Genomic DNA, 22,554 nt, shown 5'->3' with positions numbered 1-22,554 from the left:
GTGATGAAAAAGTGTTTCCGCCCGGGATCGAACCAGGGAACTTCTGCGTGATGGGCAGGCGTGATAACCTCTACACCACGGAAACTGCTTGTGCGCACCTTACTTCACAGACAACTTGTAGTGATGTTGCCATCGTAACTAAAAAATTCAATAAATGTGGTACTTGCAAAACGAAGGGACATGCAGCAGATCCACACACGACGTGGCTCATTGGAGGACAATACGACACAGGCAGGAAAATACTGTTCCCGCCCGAGATCGAACCGGGGACCTTCTGCGTGTGAAGCAGACGTGATAACCGCTACACTACGGAAACGACGGACCCGAGAAGTCCATCCTTGTTCACTCCAACTTGCCTCAGCCTTTCTCTCGTCCGCGAATGCACACACGACATTTCATTTGTCAGCCTGGAACCCATCACAGCCGAGGGCTCAAGAAGTCTTCGGGGTGCTCGAGAGGGTGTCTGCCGTAGCACCCCTAACGAGATAGCGGCGTTTCGCGCAGTCGTTATTGCAAGTCATATCAGCAAAAGCAATCACTTTCTCAGCAGCAGGCAGTGCGAGCCCAGCGGCAGCTCTACATGAAGGTACCAATAGCCCAGGAAGGCCGCCGACCGCGCGAATTGGCGAGGCGCCCATCCCGCCAGCCTACACGAGACTGTCAGGGCACCCTGGACGACATCGAGGGACCGAAGTAATTGGCATTCGCCGTGTGACAGGGCTCGTTGGTCTAGGGGTATGATTCCTGCTTAGGGTGCAGGAGGTCCCGGGTTCAAATCCCGGAAGAGCCCTAGCGTGTTGTTTAAACTGATCGCACGTCAGTGGCTGAGTCAGCGCAAAAAGCTCGCCTTCAATATCAAATGAATTTCTTATTTGGTGTGAGCAATTGACGCTGTGGTCCAACGCGTGAAGGCGATTACGAAGGTTTCGGGTACAGATGGTAGCAGATGCATGTTAGTAAGTCTTGCTTAAAGTGATGAAAAAGTGTTTCCGCCCGGGATCGAACCAGGGAACTTCTGCGTGATGGGCAGACGTGATAACCTCTACACCACGGAAACTGCTTGTGCGCACCTTACTTCACAGACAACTTGTAGTGATGTTGCCATCGTAACTAAAAAATTCAATAAATGTGGTACTTGCAAAACGAAGGGACATGCAGCAGATCCACACACGACGTGGCTCATTGGAGGACAATACGAAACAGGCAGGAAAATACTGTTCCCGCCCGGGATCGAACCGGGGACCTTCTGCGTGTGAAGCAGACGTGATAACCGCTACACTCCGGAAACGACGGACCCGAGAAGTCCATCCTTGTTCACTCCAAGTTGCCTCAGCCTTTCTCTCGTCCGCGAATGCACACACGACATTTCGTTTGTCAGCTTGGAACCCATCACAGCCGAGGGCTCAAGAAGTCTTCGGGGTGCTCGAGAGGGTGTCTGCCGTAGCACCCCTAACGAGATAGCGGCGTTTCGCGCAGTCGTTATTGCAAGTCATATCAGCAAAAGCAATCACTTTCTCAGCAGCAGGCAGTGCGAGCCCAGCGGCAGCTCTACATGAAGGTACCAATAGCCCAGGAAGGCCGCCGACCGCGGGAATTCGCGCCGCCCCCATCCCGCCAGCCTACACGAGACTGTCAGGGCACCCTGGACGACATCGAGGGACCGAAGTAATTGGCATTCGCCGTGTCACAGGGCTCGTTGGTCTAGGGGTATGATTCCTGCTTAGGGTGCAGGAGGTCCCGGGTTCAAATCCCGGACGAGCCCTAGCGTGTTGTGCAAACTGATCGCACGTCAGTGGCTGAGTCAGCGCAAAAAGCTCGCCGTCAATATCAAATGAATTTCTTATTTGGTGTGAGCAATTGACGCTGTGGTCCAACGCGTGAAGGCGATTACGAAGGTTTCGGGTACAGATGGTAGCAGATGCATGTTAGTAAGTCTTGCTTAAAGTGATGAAAAAGTGTTTCCGCCCGGGATCGAACCAGGGAACTTCTGCGTGATGGGCAGGCGTGATAACCTCTACACCACGGAAACTGCTTGTGCGCACCTTACTTCACAGACAACTTGTAGTGATGTTGCCATCGTAACTAAAAAATTCAATAAATGTGGTACTTGCAAAACGAAGGGACATGCAGCAGATCCACACACGACGTGGCTCATTGGAGGACAATACGACACAGGCAGGAAAATACTGTTCCCGCCCGGGATCGAACCGGGGACCTTCTGCGTGTGAAGCAGACGTGATAACCGCTACACTACGGAAACGACGGACCCGAGAAGTCCATCCTTGTTCACTCCAACTTGCCTCAGCCTTTCTCTCGTCCGCGAATGCACACACGACATTTCGTTTGTCAGCTTGGAACCCATCACAGCCGAGGGCTCAAGAAGTCTTCGGGGTGCTCGAGAGGGTGTCTGCCGTAGCACCCCTAACGAGATAGCGGCGTTTCGCGCAGTCGTTATTGCAAGTCATATCAGCAAAAGCAATCACTTTCTCAGCAGCAGGCAGTGCGAGCCCAGCGGCAGCTCTACATGAAGGTACCAATAGCCCAGGAAGGCCGCCGACCGCGGGAATTCGCGCCGCCCCCATCCCGCCAGCCTACACGAGACTGTCAGGGCACCCTGGACGACATCGAGGGACCGAAGTAATTGGCATTCGCCGTGTCACAGGGCTCGTTGGTCTAGGGGTATGATTCCTGCTTAGGGTGCAGGAGGTCCCGGGTTCAAATCCCGGACGAGCCCTAGCGTGTTGTGCAAACTGATCGCACGTCAGTGGCTGAGTCAGCGCAAAAAGCTCGCCGTCAATATCAAATGAATTTCTTATTTGGTGTGAGCAATTGACGCTGTGGTCCAACGCGTGAAGGCGATTACGAAGGTTTCGGGTACAGATGGTAGCAGATGCATGTTAGTAAGTCTTGCTTAAAGTGATGAAAAAGTGTTTCCGCCCGGGATCGAACCAGGGAACTTCTGCGTGATGGGCAGACGTGATAACCTCTACACCACGGAAACTGCTTGTGCGCACCTTACTTCACAGACAACTTGTAGTGATGTTGCCATCGTAACTAAAAAATTCAATAAATGTGGTACTTGCAAAACGAAGGGACATGCAGCAGATCCACACACGACGTGGCTCATTGGAGGACAATACGACACAGGCAGGAAAATACTGTTCCCGCCCGGGATCGAACCGGGGACCTTCTGCGTGTGAAGCAGACGTGATAACCGCGACACTACGGAAACGACGGACCCGAGAAGTCCATCCTTGTTCACTCCAAATTGCCTCAGCCTTTCTCTCGTCCGCGAATGCACACACGACATTTCATTTGTCAGCCTGGAACCCATCACAGCCGAGGGCTCAAGAAGTCTTCGGGGTGCTCGAGAGGGTGTCTGCCGTAGCACCCCTAACGAGATAGCGGCGTTTCGCGCAGTCGTTATTGCAAGTCATATCAGCAAAAGCAATCACTTTCTCAGCAGCAGGCAGTGCGAGCCCAGCGGCAGCTCTACATGAAGGTACCAATAGCCCAGGAAGGCCGCCGACCGCGGGAATTGGCGAGGCCCCCATCCCGCCAGCCTACACGAGACTGTCAGGGCACCCTGGACGACATCGAGGGACCGAAGTAATTGGCATTCGCCGTGTCACAGGGCTCGTTGGTCTAGGGGTATGATTCCTGCTTAGGGTGCAGGAGGTCCCGGGTTCAAATCCCGGACGAGCCCTAGCGTGTTGTGCAAACTGATCGCACGTCAGTGGCTGAGTCAGCGCAAAAAGCTCGCCGTCAATATCAAATGAATTTCTTATTTGGTGTGAGCAATTGACGCTGTGGTCCAACGCGTGAAGGCGATTACGAAGGTTTCGGGTACAGATGGTAGCAGATGCATGTTAGTAAGTCTTGCTTAAAGTGATGAAAAAGTGTTTCCGCCCGGGATCGAACCAGGGAACTTCTGCGTGATGGGCAGACGTGATAACCTCTACACCACGGAAACTGCTTGTGCGCACCTTACTTCACAGACAACTTGTAGTGATGTTGCCATCGTAACTAAAAAATTCAATAAATGTGGTACTTGCAAAACGAAGGGACATGCAGCAGATCCACACACGACGTGGCTCATTGGAGGACAATACGACACAGGCAGGAAAATACTGTTCCCGCCCGGGATCGAACCGGGGACCTTCTGCGTGTGAAGCAGACGTGATAACCGCGACACTACGGAAACGACGGACCCGAGAAGTCCATCCTTGTTCACTCCAAATTGCCTCAGCCTTTCTCTCGTCCGCGAATGCACACACGACATTTCATTTGTCAGCCTGGAACCCATCACAGCCGAGGGCTCAAGAAGTCTTCGGGGTGCTCGAGAGGGTGTCTGCCGTAGCACCCCTAACGAGATAGCGGCGTTTCGCGCAGTCGTTATTGCAAGTCATATCAGCAAAAGCAATCACTTTCTCAGCAGCAGGCAGTGCGAGCCCAGCGGCAGCTCTACATGAAGGTACCAATAGCCCAGGAAGGCCGCCGACCGCGGGAATTGGCGAGGCCCCCATCCCGCCAGCCTACACGAGACTGTCAGGGCACCCTGGACGACATCGAGGGACCGAAGTAATTGGCATTCGCCGTGTCACAGGGCTCGTTGGTCTAGGGGTATGATTCCTGCTTAGGGTGCAGGAGGTCCCGGGTTCAAATCCCGGACGAGCCCTAGCGTGTTGTTTAAACTGATCGCACGTCAGTGGCTGAGTCAGCGCAAAAAGCTCGCCGTCAATATCAAATGAATTTCTTATTTGGTGTGAGCAATTGACGCTGTGGTCCAACGCGTGAAGGCGATTACGAAGGTTTCGGGTACAGATGGTAGCAGATGCATGTTAGTAAGTCTTGCTTAAAGTGATGAAAAAGTGTTTCCGCCCGGGATCGAACCAGGGAACTTCTGCGTGATGGGCAGACGTGATAACCTCTACACCACGGAAACTGCTTGTGCGCACCTTACTTCACAGACAACTTGTAGTGATGTTGCCATCGTAACTAAAAAATTCAATAAATGTGGTACTTGCAAAACGAAGGGACATGCAGCAGATCCACACACGACGTGGCTCATTGGAGGACAATACGAAACAGGCAGGAAAATACTGTTCCCGCCCGGGATCGAACCGGGGATCTTCTGCGTGTGAAGCAGACGTGATAACCGCTTCACTACGGAAACGACGGACCCGAGAAGTCCATCCTTGTTCACTCCAAGTTGCCTCAGCCTTTCTCTCGTCCGCGAATGCACACACGACATTTCGTTTGTCAGCTTGGAACCCATCACAGCCGAGGGCTCAAGAAGTCTTCGGGGTGCTCGAGAGGGTGTCTGCCGTAGCACCCCTAACGAGATAGCGGCGTTTCGCGCAGTCGTTATTGCAAGTCATATCAGCAAAAGCAATCACTTTCTCAGCAGCAGGCAGTGCGAGCCCAGCGGCAGCTCTACATGAAGGTACCAATAGCCCAGGAAGGCCGCCGACCGCGGGAATTCGCGCCGCCCCCATCCCGCCAGCCTACACGAGACTGTCAGGGCACCCTGGACGACATCGAGGGACCGAAGTAATTGGCATTCGCCGTGTCACAGGGCTCGTTGGTCTAGGGGTATGATTCCTGCTTAGGGTGCAGGAGGTCCCGGGTTCAAATCCCGGACGAGCCCTAGCGTGTTGTGCAAACTGATCGCACGTCAGTGGCTGAGTCAGCGCAAAAAGCTCGCCGTCAATATCAAATGAATTTCTTATTTGGTGTGAGCAATTGACGCTGTGGTCCAACGCGTGAAGGCGATTACGAAGGTTTCGGGTACAGATGGTAGCAGATGCATGTTAGTAAGTCTTGCTTAAAGTGATGAAAAAGTGTTTCCGCCCGGGATCGAACCAGGGAACTTCTGCGTGATGGGCAGGCGTGATAACCTCTACACCACGGAAACTGCTTGTGCGCACCTTACTTCACAGACAACTTGTAGTGATGTTGCCATCGTAACTAAAAAATTCAATAAATGTGGTACTTGCAAAACGAAGGGACATGCAGCAGATCCACACACGACGTGGCTCATTGGAGGACAATACGACACAGGCAGGAAAATACTGTTCCCGCCCGGGATCGAACCGGGGACCTTCTGCGTGTGAAGCAGACGTGATAACCGCTACACTACGGAAACGACGGACCCGAGAAGTCCATCCTTGTTCACTCCAACTTGCCTCAGCCTTTCTCTCGTCCGCGAATGCACACACGACATTTCGTTTGTCAGCTTGGAACCCATCACAGCCGAGGGCTCAAGAAGTCTTCGGGGTGCTCGAGAGGGTGTCTGCCGTAGCACCCCTAACGAGATAGCGGCGTTTCGCGCAGTCGTTATTGCAAGTCATATCAGCAAAAGCAATCACTTTCTCAGCAGCAGGCAGTGCGAGCCCAGCGGCAGCTCTACATGAAGGTACCAATAGCCCAGGAAGGCCGCCGACCGCGGGAATTCGCGCCGCCCCCATCCCGCCAGCCTACACGAGACTGTCAGGGCACCCTGGACGACATCGAGGGACCGAAGTAATTGGCATTCGCCGTGTCACAGGGCTCGTTGGTCTAGGGGTATGATTCCTGCTTAGGGTGCAGGAGGTCCCGGGTTCAAATCCCGGACGAGCCCTAGCGTGTTGTGCAAACTGATCGCACGTCAGTGGCTGAGTCAGCGCAAAAAGCTCGCCGTCAATATCAAATGAATTTCTTATTTGGTGTGAGCAATTGACGCTGTGGTCCAACGCGTGAAGGCGATTACGAAGGTTTCGGGTACAGATGGTAGCAGATGCATGTTAGTAAGTCTTGCTTAAAGTGATGAAAAAGTGTTTCCGCCCGGGATCGAACCAGGGAACTTCTGCGTGATGGGCAGACGTGATAACCTCTACACCACGGAAACTGCTTGTGCGCACCTTACTTCACAGACAACTTGTAGTGATGTTGCCATCGTAACTAAAAAATTCAATAAATGTGGTACTTGCAAAACGAAGGGACATGCAGCAGATCCACACACGACGTGGCTCATTGGAGGACAATACGACACAGGCAGGAAAATACTGTTCCCGCCCGGGATCGAACCGGGGACCTTCTGCGTGTGAAGCAGACGTGATAACCGCGACACTACGGAAACGACGGACCCGAGAAGTCCATCCTTGTTCACTCCAAATTGCCTCAGCCTTTCTCTCGTCCGCGAATGCACACACGACATTTCATTTGTCAGCCTGGAACCCATCACAGCCGAGGGCTCAAGAAGTCTTCGGGGTGCTCGAGAGGGTGTCTGCCGTAGCACCCCTAACGAGATAGCGGCGTTTCGCGCAGTCGTTATTGCAAGTCATATCAGCAAAAGCAATCACTTTCTCAGCAGCAGGCAGTGCGAGCCCAGCGGCAGCTCTACATGAAGGTACCAATAGCCCAGGAAGGCCGCCGACCGCGGGAATTGGCGAGGCCCCCATCCCGCCAGCCTACACGAGACTGTCAGGGCACCCTGGACGACATCGAGGGACCGAAGTAATTGGCATTCGCCGTGTCACAGGGCTCGTTGGTCTAGGGGTATGATTCCTGCTTAGGGTGCAGGAGGTCCCGGGTTCAAATCCCGGACGAGCCCTAGCGTGTTGTGCAAACTGATCGCACGTCAGTGGCTGAGTCAGCGCAAAAAGCTCGCCGTCAATATCAAATGAATTTCTTATTTGGTGTGAGCAATTGACGCTGTGGTCCAACGCGTGAAGGCGATTACGAAGGTTTCGGGTACAGATGGTAGCAGATGCATGTTAGTAAGTCTTGCTTAAAGTGATGAAAAAGTGTTTCCGCCCGGGATCGAACCAGGGAACTTCTGCGTGATGGGCAGACGTGATAACCTCTACACCACGGAAACTGCTTGTGCGCACCTTACTTCACAGACAACTTGTAGTGATGTTGCCATCGTAACTAAAAAATTCAATAAATGTGGTACTTGCAAAACGAAGGGACATGCAGCAGATCCACACACGACGTGGCTCATTGGAGGACAATACGACACAGGCAGGAAAATACTGTTCCCGCCCGGGATCGAACCGGGGACCTTCTGCGTGTGAAGCAGACGTGATAACCGCGACACTACGGAAACGACGGACCCGAGAAGTCCATCCTTGTTCACTCCAAATTGCCTCAGCCTTTCTCTCGTCCGCGAATGCACACACGACATTTCATTTGTCAGCCTGGAACCCATCACAGCCGAGGGCTCAAGAAGTCTTCGGGGTGCTCGAGAGGGTGTCTGCCGTAGCACCCCTAACGAGATAGCGGCGTTTCGCGCAGTCGTTATTGCAAGTCATATCAGCAAAAGCAATCACTTTCTCAGCAGCAGGCAGTGCGAGCCCAGCGGCAGCTCTACATGAAGGTACCAATAGCCCAGGAAGGCCGCCGACCGCGGGAATTGGCGAGGCCCCCATCCCGCCAGCCTACACGAGACTGTCAGGGCACCCTGGACGACATCGAGGGACCGAAGTAATTGGCATTCGCCGTGTCACAGGGCTCGTTGGTCTAGGGGTATGATTCCTGCTTAGGGTGCAGGAGGTCCCGGGTTCAAATCCCGGACGAGCCCTAGCGTGTTGTTTAAACTGATCGCACGTCAGTGGCTGAGTCAGCGCAAAAAGCTCGCCGTCAATATCAAATGAATTTCTTATTTGGTGTGAGCAATTGACGCTGTGGTCCAACGCGTGAAGGCGATTACGAAGGTTTCGGGTACAGATGGTAGCAGATGCATGTTAGTAAGTCTTGCTTAAAGTGATGAAAAAGTGTTTCCGCCCGGGATCGAACCAGGGAACTTCTGCGTGATGGGCAGACGTGATAACCTCTACACCACGGAAACTGCTTGTGCGCACCTTACTTCACAGACAACTTGTAGTGATGTTGCCATCGTAACTAAAAAATTCAATAAATGTGGTACTTGCAAAACGAAGGGACATGCAGCAGATCCACACACGACGTGGCTCATTGGAGGACAATACGAAACAGGCAGGAAAATACTGTTCCCGCCCGGGATCGAACCGGGGATCTTCTGCGTGTGAAGCAGACGTGATAACCGCTTCACTACGGAAACGACGGACCCGAGAAGTCCATCCTTGTTCACTCCAAGTTGCCTCAGCCTTTCTCTCGTCCGCGAATGCACACACGACATTTCGTTTGTCAGCTTGGAACCCATCACAGCCGAGGGCTCAAGAAGTCTTCGGGGTGCTCGAGAGGGTGTCTGCCGTAGCACCCCTAACGAGATAGCGGCGTTTCGCGCAGTCGTTATTGCAAGTCATATCAGCAAAAGCAATCACTTTCTCAGCAGCAGGCAGTGCGAGCCCAGCGGCAGCTCTACATGAAGGTACCAATAGCCCAGGAAGGCCGCCGACCGCGGGAATTCGCGCCGCCCCCATCCCGCCAGCCTACACGAGACTGTCAGGGCACCCTGGACGACATCGAGGGACCGAAGTAATTGGCATTCGCCGTGTCACAGGGCTCGTTGGTCTAGGGGTATGATTCCTGCTTAGGGTGCAGGAGGTCCCGGGTTCAAATCCCGGACGAGCCCTAGCGTGTTGTTTAAACTGATCGCACGTCAGTGGCTGAGTCAGCGCAAAAAGCTCGCCGTCAATATCAAATGAATTTCTTATTTGGTGTGAGCAATTGACGCTGTGGTCCAACGCGTGAAGGCGATTACGAAGGTTTCGGGTACAGATGGTAGCAGATGCATGTTAGTAAGTCTTGCTTAAAGTGATGAAAAAGTGTTTCCGCCCGGGATCGAACCAGGGAACTTCTGCGTGATGGGCAGACGTGATAACCTCTACACCACGGAAACTGCTTGTGCGCACCTTACTTCACAGACAACTTGTAGTGATGTTGCCATCGTAACTAAAAAATTCAATAAATGTGGTACTTGCAAAACGAAGGGACATGCAGCAGATCCACACACGACGTGGCTCATTGGAGGACAATACGAAACAGGCAGGAAAATACTGTTCCCGCCCGGGATCGAACCGGGGACCTTCTGCGTGTGAAGCAGACGTGATAACCGCTACACTACGGAAACGACGGACCCGAGAAGTCCATCCTTGTTCACTCCAAGTTGCCTCAGCCTTTCTCTCGTCCGCGAATGCACACACGACATTTCGTTTGTCAGCTTGGAACCCATCACAGCCGAGGGCTCAAGAAGTCTTCGGGGTGCTCGAGAGGGTGTCTGCCGTAGCACCCCTAACGAGATAGCGGCGTTTCGCGCAGTCGTTATTGCAAGTCATATCAGCAAAAGCAATCACTTTCTCAGCAGCAGGCAGTGCGAGCCCAGCGGCAGCTCTACATGAAGGTACCAATAGCCCAGGAAGGCCGCCGACCGCGGGAATTCGCGCCGCCCCCATCCCGCCAGCCTACACGAGACTGTCAGGGCACCCTGGACGACATCGAGGAACCGAAGTAATTGGCATTCGCCGTGTCACAGGGCTCGTTGGTCTAGGGGTGTGATTCCTGCTTAGGGTGCAGGAGGTCCCGGGTTCAAATCGCGGACGAGCCCTAGCGTGTTGTGCAAACTGATCGCACGTCAGTGGCTGAGTCAGCGCAAAAAGCTCGCCGTCTATATCAAATGAATTTCTTATTTGGTGTGAGCAATTGACGCTGTGGTCCAACGCGTGAAGGCGATTACGAAGGTTTCGGGTACAGATGGTAGCAGATGCATGTTAGTAAGTCTTGCTTAAAGTGATGAAAAAGTGTTTCCGCCCGGGATCGAACCAGGGAACTTCTGCGTGATGGGCAGACGTGATAACCTCTACACCACGGAAACTGCTTGTGCGCACCTTACTTCACAGACAACTTGTAGTGATGTTGCCATCGTAACTAAAAAATTCAATAAATGTGGTACTTGCAAAACGAAGGGACATGCAGCAGATCCACACACGACGTGGCTCATTGGAGGACAATACGACACAGGCAGGAAAATACTGTTCCCGCCCGGGATCGAACCGGGGACCTTCTGCGTGTGAAGCAGACGTGATAACCGCTACACTACGGAAACGACGGACCCGAGAAGTCCATCCTTGTTCACTCCAACTTGCCTCAGCCTTTCTCTCGTCCGCGAATGCACACACGACATTTCATTTGTCAGCCTGGAACCCATCACAGCCGAGGGCTCAAGAAGTCTTCGGGGTGCTCGAGAGGGTGTCTGCCGTAGCACCCCTAACGAGATAGCGGCGTTTCGCGCAGTCGTTATTGCAAGTCATATCAGCAAAAGCAATCACTTTCTCAGCAGCAGGCAGTGCGAGCCCAGCGGCAGCTCTACATGAAGGTACCAATAGCCCAGGAAGGCCGCCGACCGCGGGAATTGGCGAGGCCCCCATCCCGCCAGCCTACACGAGACTGTCAGGGCACCCTGGACGACATCGAGGGACCGAAGTAATTGGCATTCGCCGTGTCACAGGGCTCGTTGGTCTAGGGGTATGATTCCTGCTTAGGGTGCAGGAGGTCCCGGGTTCAAATCCGGGACGAGCCCTAGCGTGTTGTGCAAACTGATCGCACGTCAGTGGCTGAGTCAGCGCAAAAAGCTCGCCGTCAATATCAAATGAATTTCTTATTTGGTGTGAGCAATTAACGCTGTGGTCCAACGCGTGAAGGCGATTACGAAGGTTTCGGGTACAGATGGTAGCAGATGCGTGTTAGTAAGTCTTGCTTAAAGTGATGAAAAAGTGTTTCCGCCCGGGATCGAACCAGGGAACTTCTGCGTGATGGGCAGACGTGATAACCTCTACACCACGGAAACTGCTTGTGCGCACCTTACTTCACAGACAACTTGTAGTGATGTTGCCATCGTAACTAAAAAATTCAATAAATGTGGTACTTGCAAAACGAAGGGACATGCAGCAGATCCACACACGACGTGGCTCATTGGAGGACAATACGACACAGGCAGGAAAATACTGTTCCCGCCCGGGATCGAACCGGGGACCTTCTGCGTGTGAAGCAGACGTGATAACCGCTACACTACGGAAACGACGGACCCGAGAAGTCCATCCTTGTTCACTCCAAATTGCCTCAGCCTTTCTCTCGTCCGCGAATGCACACACGACATTTCATTTGTCAGCCTGGAACCCGTCACAGCCGAGGGCTCAAGAAGTCTTCGGGGTGCTCGAGAGGGTGTCTGCCGTAGCACCCCTAACGAGATAGCGGCGTTTCGCGCAGTCGTTATTGCAAGTCATATCAGCAAAAGCAATCACTTTCTCAGCAGCAGGCAGTGCGAGCCCAGCGGCAGCTCTACATGAAGGTACCAATAGCCCAGGAAGGCCGCCGACCGCGGGAATTGACGAGGCCCCCATCCCGCCAGCCTACACGAGACTGTCAGGGCACCCTGGACGACATCGAGGGACCGAAGTAATTGGCATTCGCCGTGTCACAGGGCTCGTTGGTCTAGGGGTATGATTCCTGCTTAGGGTGCAGGAGGTCCCGGGTTCAAATCCCGGACGAGCCCTAGCGTGTTGTGCAAACTGATCGCACGTCAGTGGCTGAGTCAGCGCAAAAAGCTCGCCGTCAATATCAAATGAATTTCTTATTTGGTGTGAGCAATTGACGCTGTGGTCCAACGCGTGAAGGCGATTACGAAGGTTTCGGGTACAGATGGTAGCAGATGCATGTTAGTAAGTCTTGCTTAAAGTGATGAAAAAGTGTTTCCGCCCGGGATCGAACCAGGGAACTTCTGCGTGATGGGCAGACGTGATAACCTCTACACCACGGAAACTGCTTGTGCGCACCTTACTTCACAGACAACTTGTAGTGATGTTGCCATCGTAACTAAAAAATTCAATAAATGTGGTACTTGCAAAACGAAGGGACATGCAGCAGATCCACACACGACGTGGCTCATTGGAGGACAATACGACACAGGCAGGAAAATACTGTTCCCGCCCGGGATCGAACCGGGGACCTTCTGCGTGTGAAGCAGACGTGATAACCGCTACACTACGGAAACGACGGACCCGAGAAGTCCATCCTTGTTCACTCCAACTTGCCTCAGCCTTTCTCCCGTCCGCGAATGCACACACGACATTTCATTTGTCAGCCTGGAACCCATCACAGCCGAGGGCTCAAGAAGTCTTCGGGGTGCTCGAGAGGGTGTCTGCCGTAGCACCCCTAACGAGATAGCGGCGTTTCGCGCAGTCGTTATTGCAAGTCATATCAGCAAAAGCAATCACTTTCTCAGCAGCAGGCAGTGCGAGCCCAGCGGCAGCTCTACATGAAGGTACCAATAGCCCAGGAAGGCCGCCGACCGCGGGAATTGGCGAGGCCCCCATCCCGCCAGCCTACACGAGACTGTCAGGGCACCCTGGACGACATCGAGGGACCGAAGTAATTGGCATTCGCCGTGTCACAGGGCTCGTTGGTCTAGGGGTATGATTCCTGCTTAGGGTGCAGGAGGTCCCGGGTTCAAATCCGGGACGAGCCCTAGCGTGTTGTGCAAACTGATCGCACGTCAGTGGCTGAGTCAGCGCAAAAAGCTCGCCGTCAATATCAAATGAATTTCTTATTTGGTGTGAGCAATTAACGCTGTGGTCCAACGCGTGAAGGCGATTACGAAGGTTTCGGGTACAGATGGTAGCAGATGCGTGTTAGTAAGTCTTGCTTAAAGTGATGAAAAAGTGTTTCCGCCCGGGATCGAACCAGGGAACTTCTGCGTGATGGGCAGACGTGATAACCTCTACACCACGGAAACTGCTTGTGCGCACCTTACTTCACAGACAACTTGTAGTGATGTTGCCATCGTAACTAAAAAATTCAATAAATGTGGTACTTGCAAAACGAAGGGACATGCAGCAGATCCACACACGACGTGGCTCATTGGAGGACAATACGACACAGGCAGGAAAATACTGTTCCCGCCCGGGATCGAACCGGGGACCTTCTGCGTGTGAAGCAGACGTGATAACCGCTACACTACGGAAACAACGGATACGAGAAGTCCATCCTTGTTCACTCCAAATTGCCTCAGCCTTTCTCTCGTCCGCGAATGCACACACGACATTTCATTTGTCAGCCTGGAACCCGTCACAGCCGAGGGCTCAAGAAGTCTTCGGGGTGCTCGAGAGGGTGTCTGCCGTAGCACCCCTAACGAGATAGCGGCGTTTCGCGCAGTCGTTATTGCAAGTCATATCAGCAAAAGCAATCACTTTCTCAGCAGCAGGCAGTGCGAGCCCAGCGGCAGCTCTACATGAAGGTACCAATAGCCCAGGAAGGCCGCCGACCGCGGGAATTGACGAGGCCCCCATCCCGCCAGCCTACACGAGACTGTCAGGGCACCCTGGACGACATCGAGGGACCGAAGTAATTGGCATTCGCCGTGTCACAGGGCTCGTTGGTCTAGGGGTATGATTCCTGCTTAGGGTGCAGGAGGTCCCGGGTTCAAATCCCGGACGAGCCCTAGCGTGTTGTGCAAACTGATCGCACGTCAGTGGCTGAGTCAGCGCAAAAAGCTCGCCGTCAATATCAAATGAATTTCTTATTTGGTGTGAGCAATTGACGCTGTGGTCCAACGCGTGAAGGCGATTACGAAGGTTTCGGGTACAGATGGTAGCAGATGCATGTTAGTAAGTCTTGCTTAAAGTGATGAAAAAGTGTTTCCGCCCGGGATCGAACCAGGGAACTTCTGCGTGATGGGCAGACGTGATAACCTCTACACCACGGAAACTGCTTGTGCGCACCTTACTTCACAGACAACTTGTAGTGATGTTGCCATCGTAACTAAAAAATTCAATAAATGTGGTACTTGCAAAACGAAGGGATATGCAGCAGATCCACACACGACGTGGCTCATTGGAGGACAATACGACACAGGCAGGAAAATACTGCTCCCGCCCGGGATCGAACCGGGGACCTTCTGCGTGTGAAGCAGACGTGATAACCGCTACACTACGGAAACGACGGACCTGGTAAGTCCATCCTTGTTCACTCCAACTTGCCTCAGCCGTTCTCTCGTCCGCGAATGCACACACGACATTTCATTTGTCAGCCTGGAACCCATCACAGCCGAGGGCTCAAGAAGTCTTCGGGGTGCTCGAGAGGGTGTCTGCCGTAGCACCCCTAACGAGATAGCGGCGTTTCGCGCAGTCGTTATTGCAAGTCATATCAGCAAAAGCAATCACTTTCTCAGCAGCAGGCAGTGCGAGCCCAGCGGCAGCTCTACATGAAGGTACCAATAGCCCAGGAAGTCCGCCGACCGCGGGAATTGGCGAGGCCCCCATCCCGCCAGCCTACACGAGACTGTCAGGGCACCCTGGACGACATCGAGGGACCGAAGTAATTGGCATTCGCCGTGTCACAGGGCTCGTTGGTCTAGGGGTATGATTCCTGCTTAGGGTGCAGGAGGTCCCGGGTTTAATCCCGGACGAGCCCTAGCGTGTTGTGCAAACTGATCGCACGTCAGTGGCTGAGTCAGCGCAAAAAGCTCGCCGTCAATATCAAATGAATTTCTTATTTGGTGTGAGCAATTGACGCTGTGGTCCAACGCGTGAAGGCGATTACGAAGGTTTCGGGTACAGATGGTAGCAGATGCGTGTTAGTAAGTCTTGCTTAAAGTGATGAAAAAGTGGTTCCGCCCGGGATCGAACCAGGGAACTTCTGCGTGATGGGCAGACGTGATAACCTCTACACCACGGAAACTGCTTGTGCGCACCTTACTTCACAGACAACTTGTAGTGATGTTGCCATCGTAACTAAAAAATTCAATAAATGTGGTACTTGCAAAACGAAGGGACATGCAGCAGATCCACACACGACGTAGCTCATTGGAGGACAATACGACACAGGCAGGAAAATACTGTTCCCGCTCGGGATCGAACCGGGGACCTTCTGCGTGTGAAGCAGACGTGATAACCGCTACACTACGGAAACGACGGACCCGAGAAGTCCATCCTTGTTCACTCCAAATTGCCTCAGCCTTTCTCTCGTCCGCGAATGCACACACGACATTTCATTTGTCAGCCTGGAACCCATCACAGCCGAGGGCTCAAGAAGTCTTCGGGGTGCTCGAGAGGGTGTCTGCCGTAGCACCCCTAACGAGATAGCGGCGTTTCGCGCAGTCGTTATTGCAAGTCATATCAGCAAAAGCAATCACTTTCTCAGCAGCAGGCAGTGCGAGCCCAGCGGCAGCTCTACATGAAGGTACCAATAGCCCAGGAAGTCCGCCGACCGCGGGAATTGGCGAGGCCCCCATCCCGCCAGCCTACACGAGACTGTCAGGGCACCCTGGACGACATCGAGGGACCGAAGTAATTGGCATTCGCCGTGTCACAGGGCTCGTTGGTCTAGGGGTATGATTCCTGCTTAGGGTGCAGGAGGTCCCGGGTTTAATCCCGGACGAGCCCTAGCGTGTTGTGCAAACTGATCGCACGTCAGTGGCTGAGTCAGCGCAAAAAGCTCGCCGTCAATATCAAATGAATTTCTTATTTGGTGTGAGCAATTGACGCTGTGGTCCAACGCGTGAAGGCGATTACGAAGGTTTCGGGTACAGATGGTAGCAGATGCGTGTTAGTAAGTCTTGCTTAAAGTGATGAAAAAGTGGTTCCGCCCGGGATCGAACCAGGGAACTTCTGCGTGATGGGCAGACGTGATAACCTCTACACCACGGAAACTGCTTGTGCGCACCTTACTTCACAGACAACTTGTAGTGATGTTGCCATCGTAACTAAAAAATTCAATAAATGTGGTACTTGCAAAACGAAGGGACATGCAGCAGATCCACACACGACGTAGCTCATTGGAGGACAATACGACACAGGCAGGAAAATACTGTTCCCGCTCGGGATCGAACCGGGGACCTTCTGCGTGTGAAGCAACGTGATAACCGCTACACTACGGAAACGACGGACCCGAGAAGTCCATCCTTGTTCACTCCAAATTGCCTCAGCCTTTCTCTCGTCCGCGAATGCACACACGACATTTCATTTGTCAGCCTGGAACCCATCACAGCCGAGGGCTCAAGAAGTCTTCGGGGTGCTCGAGAGGGTGTCTGCCGTAGCACCCCTAACGAGATAGCGGCGTTTCGCGCAGTCGTTATTGCAAGTCATATCAGCAAAAGCAATCACTTTCTCAGCAGCAGGCAGTGCGAGCCCAGCGGCAGCTCTACATGAAGGTACCAATAGCCCAGGAAGCCCGCCGACCGCGGGAATTGGCGAGGCCCCCATCCCGCCAGCCTACACGAGACTGTCAGGGCACCCTGGACGACATCGAGGGACCGAAGTAATTGGCATTCGCCGTGTCACAGGGCTCGTTGGTCTAGGGGTATGATTCCTGCTTAGGGTGCAGGAGGTCCCGGGTTCAAATCCCGGACGAGCCCTAGCGTGTTGTGCAAACTGATCGCACGTCAGTGGCTGAGTCAGCGCAAAAAGCTCGCCGTCAATATCAAATGAATTTCTTATTTGGTGTGAGCAATTGACGCTGTGGTCCAACGCGTGAAGGCGATTACGAAGGTTTCGGGTACAGATGGTAGCAGATGCATGTTAGTAAGTCTTGCTTAAAGTGATGAAAAAGTGTTTCCGCCCGGGATCGAACCAGGGAACTTCTGCGTGATGGGCAGACGTGATAACCTCTACACCACGGAAACTGCTTGTGCGCACTTTACTTCACAGACAACTTGTAGTGATGTTGCCATCGTAACTAAAAAATTCAATAAATGTGGTACTTGCAAAACGAAGGGATATGCAGCAGATCCACACACGACGTGGCTCATTGGAGGACAATACGACACAGGCAGGAAAATACTGCTCCCGCCCGGGATCGAACCGGGGACCTTCTGCGTGTGAAGCAGACGTGATAACCGCTACACTACGGAAACGACGGACCTGATAAGTCCATCCTTGTTCACTCCAACTTGCCTCAGCCGTTCTCTCGTCCGCGAATGCACACACGACATTTCATTTGTCAGCCTGGAACCCATCACAGCCGAGGGCTCAAGAAGTCTTCGGGGTGCTCGAGAGGGTGTCTGCCGTAGCACCCCTAACGAGATAGCGGCGTTTCGCGCAGTCGTTATTGCAAGTCATATCAGCAAAAGCAATCACTTTCTCAGCAGCAGGCAGTGCGAGCCCAGCGGCAGCTCTACATGAAGGTACCAATAGCCCAGGAAGTCCGCCGACCGCGGGAATTGGCGAGGCCCCCATCCCGCCAGCCTACACGAGACTGTCAGGGCACCCTGGACGACATCGAGGGACCGAAGTAATTGGCATTCGCCGTGTCACAGGGCTCGTTGGTCTAGGGGTATGATTCCTGCTTAGGGTGCAGGAGGTCCCGGGTTTAATCCCGGACGAGCCCTAGCGTGTTGTGCAAACTGATCGCACGTCAGTGGCTGAGTCAGCGCAAAAAGCTCGCCGTCAATATCAAATGAATTTCTTATTTGGTGTGAGCAATTGACGCTGTGGTCCAACGCGTGAAGGCGATTACGAAGGTTTCGGGTACAGATGGTAGCAGATGCGTGTTAGTAAGTCTTGCTTAAAGTGATGAAAAAGTGGTTCCGCCCGGGATCGAACCAGGGAACTTCTGCGTGATGGGCAGACGTGATAACCTCTACACCACGGAAACTGCTTGTGCGCACCTTACTTCACAGACAACTTGTAGTGATGTTGCCATCGTAACTAAAAAATTCAATAAATGTGGTACTTGCAAAACGAAGGGACATGCAGCAGATCCACACACGACGTAGCTCATTGGAGGACAATACGACACAGGCAGGAAAATACTGTTCCCGCTCGGGATCGAACCGGGGACCTTCTGCGTGTGAAGCAACGTGATAACCGCTACACTACGGAAACGACGGACCCGAGAAGTCCATCCTTGTTCACTCCAAATTGCCTCAGCCTTTCTCTCGTCCGCGAATGCACACACGACATTTCATTTGTCAGCCTGGAACCCATCACAGCCGAGGGCTCAAGAAGTCTTCGGGGTGCTCGAGAGGGTGTCTGCCGTAGCACCCCTAACGAGATAGCGGCGTTTCGCGCAGTCGTTATTGCAAGTCATATCAGCAAAAGCAATCACTTTCTCAGCAGCAGGCAGTGCGAGCCCAGCGGCAGCTCTACATGAAGGTACCAATAGCCCAGGAAGCCCGCCGACCGCGGGAATTGGCGAGGCCCCCATCCCGCCAGCCTACACGAGACTGTCAGGGCACCCTGGACGACATCGAGGGACCGAAGTAATTGGCATTCGCCGTGTCACAGGGCTCGTTGGTCTAGGGGTATGATTCCTGCTTAGGGTGCAGGAGGTCCCGGGTTCAAATCCCGGACGAGCCCTAGCGTGTTGTGCAAACTGATCGCACGTCAGTGGCTGAGTCAGCGCAAAAAGCTCGCCGTCAATATCAAATGAATTTCTTATTTGGTGTGAGCAATTGACGCTGTGGTCCAACGCGTGAAGGCGATTACGAAGGTTTCGGGTACAGATGGTAGCAGATGCATGTTAGTAAGTCTTGCTTAAAGTGATGAAAAAGTGTTTCCGCCCGGGATCGAACCAGGGAACTTCTGCGTGATGGGCAGACGTGATAACCTCTACACCACGGAAACTGCTTGTGCGCACTTTACTTCACAGACAACTTGTAGTGATGTTGCCATCGTAACTAAAAAATTCAATAAATGTGGTACTTGCAAAACGAAGGGACATGCAGCAGATCCACACACGACGTGGCTCATTGGAGGACAATACGACACAGGCAGGAAAATACTGTTCCCGCCCGGGATCGAACCGGGGACCTTCTGCGTGTGAAGCAGACGTGATAACCGCTACACTACGGAAACGACGGACCCGAGAAGTACATCCTTGTTCACTCCAACTTGCCTCAGCCTTTCTCTCGTCCGCGAATGCACACACGACATTTCATTTGTCAGCCTGGAACCCATCACAGCCGAGGGCTCAAGAAGTCTTCGGGGTGCTCGAGAGGGTGTCTGCCGTAGCACCCCTAACGAGATAGCGGCGTTTCGCGCAGTCGTTATTGCAAGTCATATCAGCAAAAGCAATCACTTTCTCAGCAGCAGGCAGTGCGAGCCCAGCGGCAGCTCTACATGAAGGTACCAATAGCCCAGGAAGGCCGCCGACCGCGGGAATTGGCGAGGCCCCCATCCCGCCAGCCTACACGAGACTGTCAGGGCACCCTGGACGACATCGAGGGACCGAAGTAATTGGCATTCGCCGTGTCACAGGGCTCGTTGGTCTAGGGGTATGATTCCTGCTTAGGGTGCAGGAGGTCACGGGTTCAAGTCCCGGACGAGCCCTAGCGTGTTGTGCAAACTGATCGCACGTCAGTGGCTGAGTCAGCGCAAAAAGCTCGCCGTCAATATCAAATGAATTTCTTATTTGGTGTGAGCAATTGACGCTGTGGTCCAACGCGTGAAGGCGATTACGAAGGTTTCGGGTACAGATGGTAGCAGATGCATGTTAGTAAGTCTTGCTTAAAGTGATGAAAAAGTGTTTCCGCCCGGGATCGAACCAGGGAACTTCTGCGTGATGGGCAGACGTGATAACCTCTACACCACGGAAACTGCTTGTGCGCACCTTACTTCGCAGACAACTTGTAGTGATGTTGCCATCGTAACTAAAAAATTCAATAAATGTGGTACTTGCAAAACGAAGGGACATGCAGCAGATCCACACACGACGTGGCTCATTGGAGGACAATACGACACAGGCAGGAAAATACTGTTCCCGCCCGGGATCGAACCGGGGACCTTCTGCGTGTGAAGCAGACGTGATAACCGCTACACTACGGAAACGACGGACCCGAGAAGTCCATCCTTGTTCACTCCAACTTGCCTCAGCCTTTCTCTCGTCCGCGAATGCACACACGACATTTCATTTGTCAGCCTGGAACCCATCACAGCCGAGGGCTCAAGAAGTCTTCGGGGTGCTCGAGAGGGTGTCTGCCGTAGCACCCCTAACGAGATAGCGGCGTTTCGCGCAGTCGTTATTGCAAGTCATATCAGCAAAAGCAATCACTTTCTCAGCAGCAGGCAGTGCGAGCCCAGCGGCAGCTCTACATGAAGGTACCAATAGCCCAGGAAGGCCGCCGACCGCGGGAATTGGCGAGGCCCCCATCCCGCCAGCCTACACGAGACTGTCAGGGCACCCTGGACGACATCGAGGGACCGAAGTAATTGGCATTCGCCGTGTCACAGGGCTCGTTGGTCTAGGGGTATGATTCCTGCTTAGGGTGCAGGAGGTCCCGGGTTCAAATCCCGGACGGGCCCTAGCGTGTTGTGCAAACTGATCGCACGTCAGTGGCTGAGTCAGCGCAAAAAGCTCGCCGTCAATATCAAATGAATTTCTTATTTGGTGTGAGCAATTGACGCTGTGGTCCAACGCGTGAAGGCGATTACGAAGGTTTCGGGTACAGATGGTAGCAGATGCATGTTAGTAAGTCTTGCTTAAAGTGATGAAAAAGTGTTTCCGCCCGGGATCGAACCAGGGAACTTCTGCGTGATGGGCAGACGTGATAACCTCTACACCACGGAAACTGCTTGTGCGCACCTTACTTCACAGACAACTTGTAGTGATGTTGCCATCGTAACTAAAAAATTCAATACATGTGGTACTTGCAAAACGAAGGGACATGCAGCAGATCCACACACGACGTGGCTCATTGGAGGACAATACGACACAGGCAGGAAAATACTGTTCCCGCGCGGGATCGAACCGGGGACCTTCTGCGTGTGAAGCAGACGTGATAACCGCTACACTACGGAAACGACGGACCCGAGAAGTCCATCCTTGTTCACTCCAACTTGCCTCAGCCTTTCTCTCGTCCGCGAATGCACACACGACATTTCATTTGTCAGCCTGGAACCCATCACAGCCGAGGGCTCAAGAAGTCTTCGGGGTGCTCGAGAGGGTGTCTGCCGTAGCACCCCTAACGAGATAGCGGCGTTTCGCGCAGTCGTTATTGCAAGTCATATCAGCAAAAGCAATCACTTTCTCAGCAGCAGGCAGTGCGAGCCCAGCGGCAGCTCTACATGAAAGTACCAATAGCCCAGGAAGGCCGCCGACCACGGGAATTCGCGCCGCCCCCATCCCGCCAGCCTACACGAGACTGTCAGGGCACCCTGGACGACATCGAGGGACCGAAGTAATTGGCATTCGCCGTGTCACAGGGCTCGTTGGTCTAGGGTTATGATTCCTGCTTAGGGTGCAGGAGGTCACGGGTTCAAATCCCGGACAAGCCCTAGCGTGTTGTGCAAACTGATCGCACGTCAGTGGCTGAGTCAGCGCAAAAAGCTCGCCGTCAATATCAAATGAATTTCTTATTTGGTGTGAGCAATTGACGCTGTGGTCCAACGCGTGAAGGCGATTACGAAGGTTTCGGGTACAGATGGTAGCAGATGCATGTTAGTAAGTCTTGCTTAAAGTGATGAAAAAGTGTTTCCGCCCGGGATCGAACCAGGGAACTTCTGCGTGATGGGCAGACGTGATAACCTCCACACCACAGAAACTGCTTGTGCGCACCTTACTTCAAAGACAACTTGTAGTGATGTTGCCATCGTAACTAAAAAATTCAATAAATGTGGTACTTGCAAAACGAAGGGACATGCAGCAGATCCACACACGACG

The 22,554-nt window shown here is 53.2% G+C and overlaps 63 non-coding genes across 63 annotated transcripts; 18 read left to right on the top strand and 45 right to left on the bottom strand.

Annotated features, from left to right (window-relative positions):
- Positions 1-12: 12 nt before the first annotated feature.
- Positions 13-85, bottom strand: Trnad-auc. Its single transcript has one exon. It is a non-coding gene; the product is annotated as a tRNA-Asp (tRNA).
- Positions 86-243: 158 nt separating this feature from the next.
- Trnav-cac lies at positions 244-316 on the bottom strand. The gene has a single exon. It is a non-coding gene; the product is annotated as a tRNA-Val (tRNA).
- Positions 317-718: 402 nt separating this feature from the next.
- Trnap-agg lies at positions 719-790 on the top strand. The gene has a single exon. It is a non-coding gene; the product is annotated as a tRNA-Pro (tRNA).
- A 194-nt stretch (positions 791-984) lies between these two features.
- Positions 985-1,057, bottom strand: Trnad-auc. The gene has a single exon. It is a non-coding gene; the product is annotated as a tRNA-Asp (tRNA).
- Positions 1,058-1,215: 158 nt separating this feature from the next.
- On the bottom strand, positions 1,216-1,288 carry Trnav-cac. The gene has a single exon. It is a non-coding gene; the product is annotated as a tRNA-Val (tRNA).
- A 402-nt stretch (positions 1,289-1,690) lies between these two features.
- Trnap-agg lies at positions 1,691-1,762 on the top strand. Its single transcript has one exon. It is a non-coding gene; the product is annotated as a tRNA-Pro (tRNA).
- Positions 1,763-1,956: 194 nt separating this feature from the next.
- Trnad-auc lies at positions 1,957-2,029 on the bottom strand. Its single transcript has one exon. It is a non-coding gene; the product is annotated as a tRNA-Asp (tRNA).
- A 158-nt stretch (positions 2,030-2,187) lies between these two features.
- Trnav-cac lies at positions 2,188-2,260 on the bottom strand. Its single transcript has one exon. It is a non-coding gene; the product is annotated as a tRNA-Val (tRNA).
- Positions 2,261-2,662: 402 nt separating this feature from the next.
- Trnap-agg lies at positions 2,663-2,734 on the top strand. Its single transcript has one exon. It is a non-coding gene; the product is annotated as a tRNA-Pro (tRNA).
- A 194-nt stretch (positions 2,735-2,928) lies between these two features.
- Positions 2,929-3,001, bottom strand: Trnad-auc. Its single transcript has one exon. It is a non-coding gene; the product is annotated as a tRNA-Asp (tRNA).
- A 158-nt stretch (positions 3,002-3,159) lies between these two features.
- Positions 3,160-3,232, bottom strand: Trnav-cac. Its single transcript has one exon. It is a non-coding gene; the product is annotated as a tRNA-Val (tRNA).
- A 402-nt stretch (positions 3,233-3,634) lies between these two features.
- Positions 3,635-3,706, top strand: Trnap-agg. The gene has a single exon. It is a non-coding gene; the product is annotated as a tRNA-Pro (tRNA).
- Positions 3,707-3,900: 194 nt separating this feature from the next.
- On the bottom strand, positions 3,901-3,973 carry Trnad-auc. Its single transcript has one exon. It is a non-coding gene; the product is annotated as a tRNA-Asp (tRNA).
- Positions 3,974-4,131: 158 nt separating this feature from the next.
- Positions 4,132-4,204, bottom strand: Trnav-cac. Its single transcript has one exon. It is a non-coding gene; the product is annotated as a tRNA-Val (tRNA).
- Positions 4,205-4,606: 402 nt separating this feature from the next.
- On the top strand, positions 4,607-4,678 carry Trnap-agg. The gene has a single exon. It is a non-coding gene; the product is annotated as a tRNA-Pro (tRNA).
- Positions 4,679-4,872: 194 nt separating this feature from the next.
- Positions 4,873-4,945, bottom strand: Trnad-auc. Its single transcript has one exon. It is a non-coding gene; the product is annotated as a tRNA-Asp (tRNA).
- A 158-nt stretch (positions 4,946-5,103) lies between these two features.
- On the bottom strand, positions 5,104-5,176 carry Trnav-cac. The gene has a single exon. It is a non-coding gene; the product is annotated as a tRNA-Val (tRNA).
- Positions 5,177-5,578: 402 nt separating this feature from the next.
- On the top strand, positions 5,579-5,650 carry Trnap-agg. Its single transcript has one exon. It is a non-coding gene; the product is annotated as a tRNA-Pro (tRNA).
- Positions 5,651-5,844: 194 nt separating this feature from the next.
- Positions 5,845-5,917, bottom strand: Trnad-auc. The gene has a single exon. It is a non-coding gene; the product is annotated as a tRNA-Asp (tRNA).
- A 158-nt stretch (positions 5,918-6,075) lies between these two features.
- On the bottom strand, positions 6,076-6,148 carry Trnav-cac. The gene has a single exon. It is a non-coding gene; the product is annotated as a tRNA-Val (tRNA).
- A 402-nt stretch (positions 6,149-6,550) lies between these two features.
- Trnap-agg lies at positions 6,551-6,622 on the top strand. Its single transcript has one exon. It is a non-coding gene; the product is annotated as a tRNA-Pro (tRNA).
- Positions 6,623-6,816: 194 nt separating this feature from the next.
- On the bottom strand, positions 6,817-6,889 carry Trnad-auc. The gene has a single exon. It is a non-coding gene; the product is annotated as a tRNA-Asp (tRNA).
- A 158-nt stretch (positions 6,890-7,047) lies between these two features.
- On the bottom strand, positions 7,048-7,120 carry Trnav-cac. The gene has a single exon. It is a non-coding gene; the product is annotated as a tRNA-Val (tRNA).
- Positions 7,121-7,522: 402 nt separating this feature from the next.
- Trnap-agg lies at positions 7,523-7,594 on the top strand. The gene has a single exon. It is a non-coding gene; the product is annotated as a tRNA-Pro (tRNA).
- Positions 7,595-7,788: 194 nt separating this feature from the next.
- Trnad-auc lies at positions 7,789-7,861 on the bottom strand. Its single transcript has one exon. It is a non-coding gene; the product is annotated as a tRNA-Asp (tRNA).
- A 158-nt stretch (positions 7,862-8,019) lies between these two features.
- On the bottom strand, positions 8,020-8,092 carry Trnav-cac. Its single transcript has one exon. It is a non-coding gene; the product is annotated as a tRNA-Val (tRNA).
- A 402-nt stretch (positions 8,093-8,494) lies between these two features.
- Positions 8,495-8,566, top strand: Trnap-agg. The gene has a single exon. It is a non-coding gene; the product is annotated as a tRNA-Pro (tRNA).
- A 194-nt stretch (positions 8,567-8,760) lies between these two features.
- On the bottom strand, positions 8,761-8,833 carry Trnad-auc. Its single transcript has one exon. It is a non-coding gene; the product is annotated as a tRNA-Asp (tRNA).
- A 158-nt stretch (positions 8,834-8,991) lies between these two features.
- Positions 8,992-9,064, bottom strand: Trnav-cac. Its single transcript has one exon. It is a non-coding gene; the product is annotated as a tRNA-Val (tRNA).
- Positions 9,065-9,466: 402 nt separating this feature from the next.
- Positions 9,467-9,538, top strand: Trnap-agg. The gene has a single exon. It is a non-coding gene; the product is annotated as a tRNA-Pro (tRNA).
- Positions 9,539-9,732: 194 nt separating this feature from the next.
- Positions 9,733-9,805, bottom strand: Trnad-auc. Its single transcript has one exon. It is a non-coding gene; the product is annotated as a tRNA-Asp (tRNA).
- Positions 9,806-9,963: 158 nt separating this feature from the next.
- On the bottom strand, positions 9,964-10,036 carry Trnav-cac. The gene has a single exon. It is a non-coding gene; the product is annotated as a tRNA-Val (tRNA).
- Positions 10,037-10,704: 668 nt separating this feature from the next.
- On the bottom strand, positions 10,705-10,777 carry Trnad-auc. Its single transcript has one exon. It is a non-coding gene; the product is annotated as a tRNA-Asp (tRNA).
- A 158-nt stretch (positions 10,778-10,935) lies between these two features.
- Positions 10,936-11,008, bottom strand: Trnav-cac. The gene has a single exon. It is a non-coding gene; the product is annotated as a tRNA-Val (tRNA).
- Positions 11,009-11,410: 402 nt separating this feature from the next.
- Trnap-agg lies at positions 11,411-11,482 on the top strand. The gene has a single exon. It is a non-coding gene; the product is annotated as a tRNA-Pro (tRNA).
- Positions 11,483-11,676: 194 nt separating this feature from the next.
- Trnad-auc lies at positions 11,677-11,749 on the bottom strand. Its single transcript has one exon. It is a non-coding gene; the product is annotated as a tRNA-Asp (tRNA).
- A 158-nt stretch (positions 11,750-11,907) lies between these two features.
- Trnav-cac lies at positions 11,908-11,980 on the bottom strand. The gene has a single exon. It is a non-coding gene; the product is annotated as a tRNA-Val (tRNA).
- Positions 11,981-12,382: 402 nt separating this feature from the next.
- On the top strand, positions 12,383-12,454 carry Trnap-agg. Its single transcript has one exon. It is a non-coding gene; the product is annotated as a tRNA-Pro (tRNA).
- Positions 12,455-12,648: 194 nt separating this feature from the next.
- On the bottom strand, positions 12,649-12,721 carry Trnad-auc. The gene has a single exon. It is a non-coding gene; the product is annotated as a tRNA-Asp (tRNA).
- A 158-nt stretch (positions 12,722-12,879) lies between these two features.
- Positions 12,880-12,952, bottom strand: Trnav-cac. The gene has a single exon. It is a non-coding gene; the product is annotated as a tRNA-Val (tRNA).
- Positions 12,953-13,354: 402 nt separating this feature from the next.
- Positions 13,355-13,426, top strand: Trnap-agg. The gene has a single exon. It is a non-coding gene; the product is annotated as a tRNA-Pro (tRNA).
- Positions 13,427-13,620: 194 nt separating this feature from the next.
- On the bottom strand, positions 13,621-13,693 carry Trnad-auc. Its single transcript has one exon. It is a non-coding gene; the product is annotated as a tRNA-Asp (tRNA).
- Positions 13,694-13,851: 158 nt separating this feature from the next.
- Positions 13,852-13,924, bottom strand: Trnav-cac. The gene has a single exon. It is a non-coding gene; the product is annotated as a tRNA-Val (tRNA).
- Positions 13,925-14,326: 402 nt separating this feature from the next.
- On the top strand, positions 14,327-14,398 carry Trnap-agg. The gene has a single exon. It is a non-coding gene; the product is annotated as a tRNA-Pro (tRNA).
- A 194-nt stretch (positions 14,399-14,592) lies between these two features.
- Positions 14,593-14,665, bottom strand: Trnad-auc. Its single transcript has one exon. It is a non-coding gene; the product is annotated as a tRNA-Asp (tRNA).
- A 158-nt stretch (positions 14,666-14,823) lies between these two features.
- Trnav-cac lies at positions 14,824-14,896 on the bottom strand. Its single transcript has one exon. It is a non-coding gene; the product is annotated as a tRNA-Val (tRNA).
- Positions 14,897-15,563: 667 nt separating this feature from the next.
- Trnad-auc lies at positions 15,564-15,636 on the bottom strand. Its single transcript has one exon. It is a non-coding gene; the product is annotated as a tRNA-Asp (tRNA).
- A 158-nt stretch (positions 15,637-15,794) lies between these two features.
- Trnav-cac lies at positions 15,795-15,867 on the bottom strand. Its single transcript has one exon. It is a non-coding gene; the product is annotated as a tRNA-Val (tRNA).
- Positions 15,868-16,534: 667 nt separating this feature from the next.
- On the bottom strand, positions 16,535-16,607 carry Trnad-auc. The gene has a single exon. It is a non-coding gene; the product is annotated as a tRNA-Asp (tRNA).
- Positions 16,608-17,239: 632 nt separating this feature from the next.
- Trnap-agg lies at positions 17,240-17,311 on the top strand. Its single transcript has one exon. It is a non-coding gene; the product is annotated as a tRNA-Pro (tRNA).
- Positions 17,312-17,505: 194 nt separating this feature from the next.
- On the bottom strand, positions 17,506-17,578 carry Trnad-auc. The gene has a single exon. It is a non-coding gene; the product is annotated as a tRNA-Asp (tRNA).
- A 158-nt stretch (positions 17,579-17,736) lies between these two features.
- On the bottom strand, positions 17,737-17,809 carry Trnav-cac. Its single transcript has one exon. It is a non-coding gene; the product is annotated as a tRNA-Val (tRNA).
- Positions 17,810-18,476: 667 nt separating this feature from the next.
- Trnad-auc lies at positions 18,477-18,549 on the bottom strand. The gene has a single exon. It is a non-coding gene; the product is annotated as a tRNA-Asp (tRNA).
- Positions 18,550-19,181: 632 nt separating this feature from the next.
- Trnap-agg lies at positions 19,182-19,253 on the top strand. The gene has a single exon. It is a non-coding gene; the product is annotated as a tRNA-Pro (tRNA).
- Positions 19,254-19,447: 194 nt separating this feature from the next.
- Positions 19,448-19,520, bottom strand: Trnad-auc. The gene has a single exon. It is a non-coding gene; the product is annotated as a tRNA-Asp (tRNA).
- A 158-nt stretch (positions 19,521-19,678) lies between these two features.
- Positions 19,679-19,751, bottom strand: Trnav-cac. Its single transcript has one exon. It is a non-coding gene; the product is annotated as a tRNA-Val (tRNA).
- Positions 19,752-20,153: 402 nt separating this feature from the next.
- On the top strand, positions 20,154-20,225 carry Trnap-agg. The gene has a single exon. It is a non-coding gene; the product is annotated as a tRNA-Pro (tRNA).
- A 194-nt stretch (positions 20,226-20,419) lies between these two features.
- Trnad-auc lies at positions 20,420-20,492 on the bottom strand. The gene has a single exon. It is a non-coding gene; the product is annotated as a tRNA-Asp (tRNA).
- Positions 20,493-20,650: 158 nt separating this feature from the next.
- On the bottom strand, positions 20,651-20,723 carry Trnav-cac. Its single transcript has one exon. It is a non-coding gene; the product is annotated as a tRNA-Val (tRNA).
- A 402-nt stretch (positions 20,724-21,125) lies between these two features.
- Positions 21,126-21,197, top strand: Trnap-agg. Its single transcript has one exon. It is a non-coding gene; the product is annotated as a tRNA-Pro (tRNA).
- A 194-nt stretch (positions 21,198-21,391) lies between these two features.
- On the bottom strand, positions 21,392-21,464 carry Trnad-auc. The gene has a single exon. It is a non-coding gene; the product is annotated as a tRNA-Asp (tRNA).
- A 158-nt stretch (positions 21,465-21,622) lies between these two features.
- On the bottom strand, positions 21,623-21,695 carry Trnav-cac. The gene has a single exon. It is a non-coding gene; the product is annotated as a tRNA-Val (tRNA).
- A 668-nt stretch (positions 21,696-22,363) lies between these two features.
- Positions 22,364-22,436, bottom strand: Trnad-auc. The gene has a single exon. It is a non-coding gene; the product is annotated as a tRNA-Asp (tRNA).
- Positions 22,437-22,554: the final 118 nt, after the last annotated feature.

This window comes from Schistocerca piceifrons, chromosome 2 (genome assembly GCF_021461385.2).
Source record: "Schistocerca piceifrons isolate TAMUIC-IGC-003096 chromosome 2, iqSchPice1.1, whole genome shotgun sequence".
Taxonomy (NCBI): Eukaryota; Metazoa; Arthropoda; class Insecta; order Orthoptera; family Acrididae; genus Schistocerca; species Schistocerca piceifrons.
This window is presented reverse-complemented; position numbering and strand designations above follow the sequence as displayed.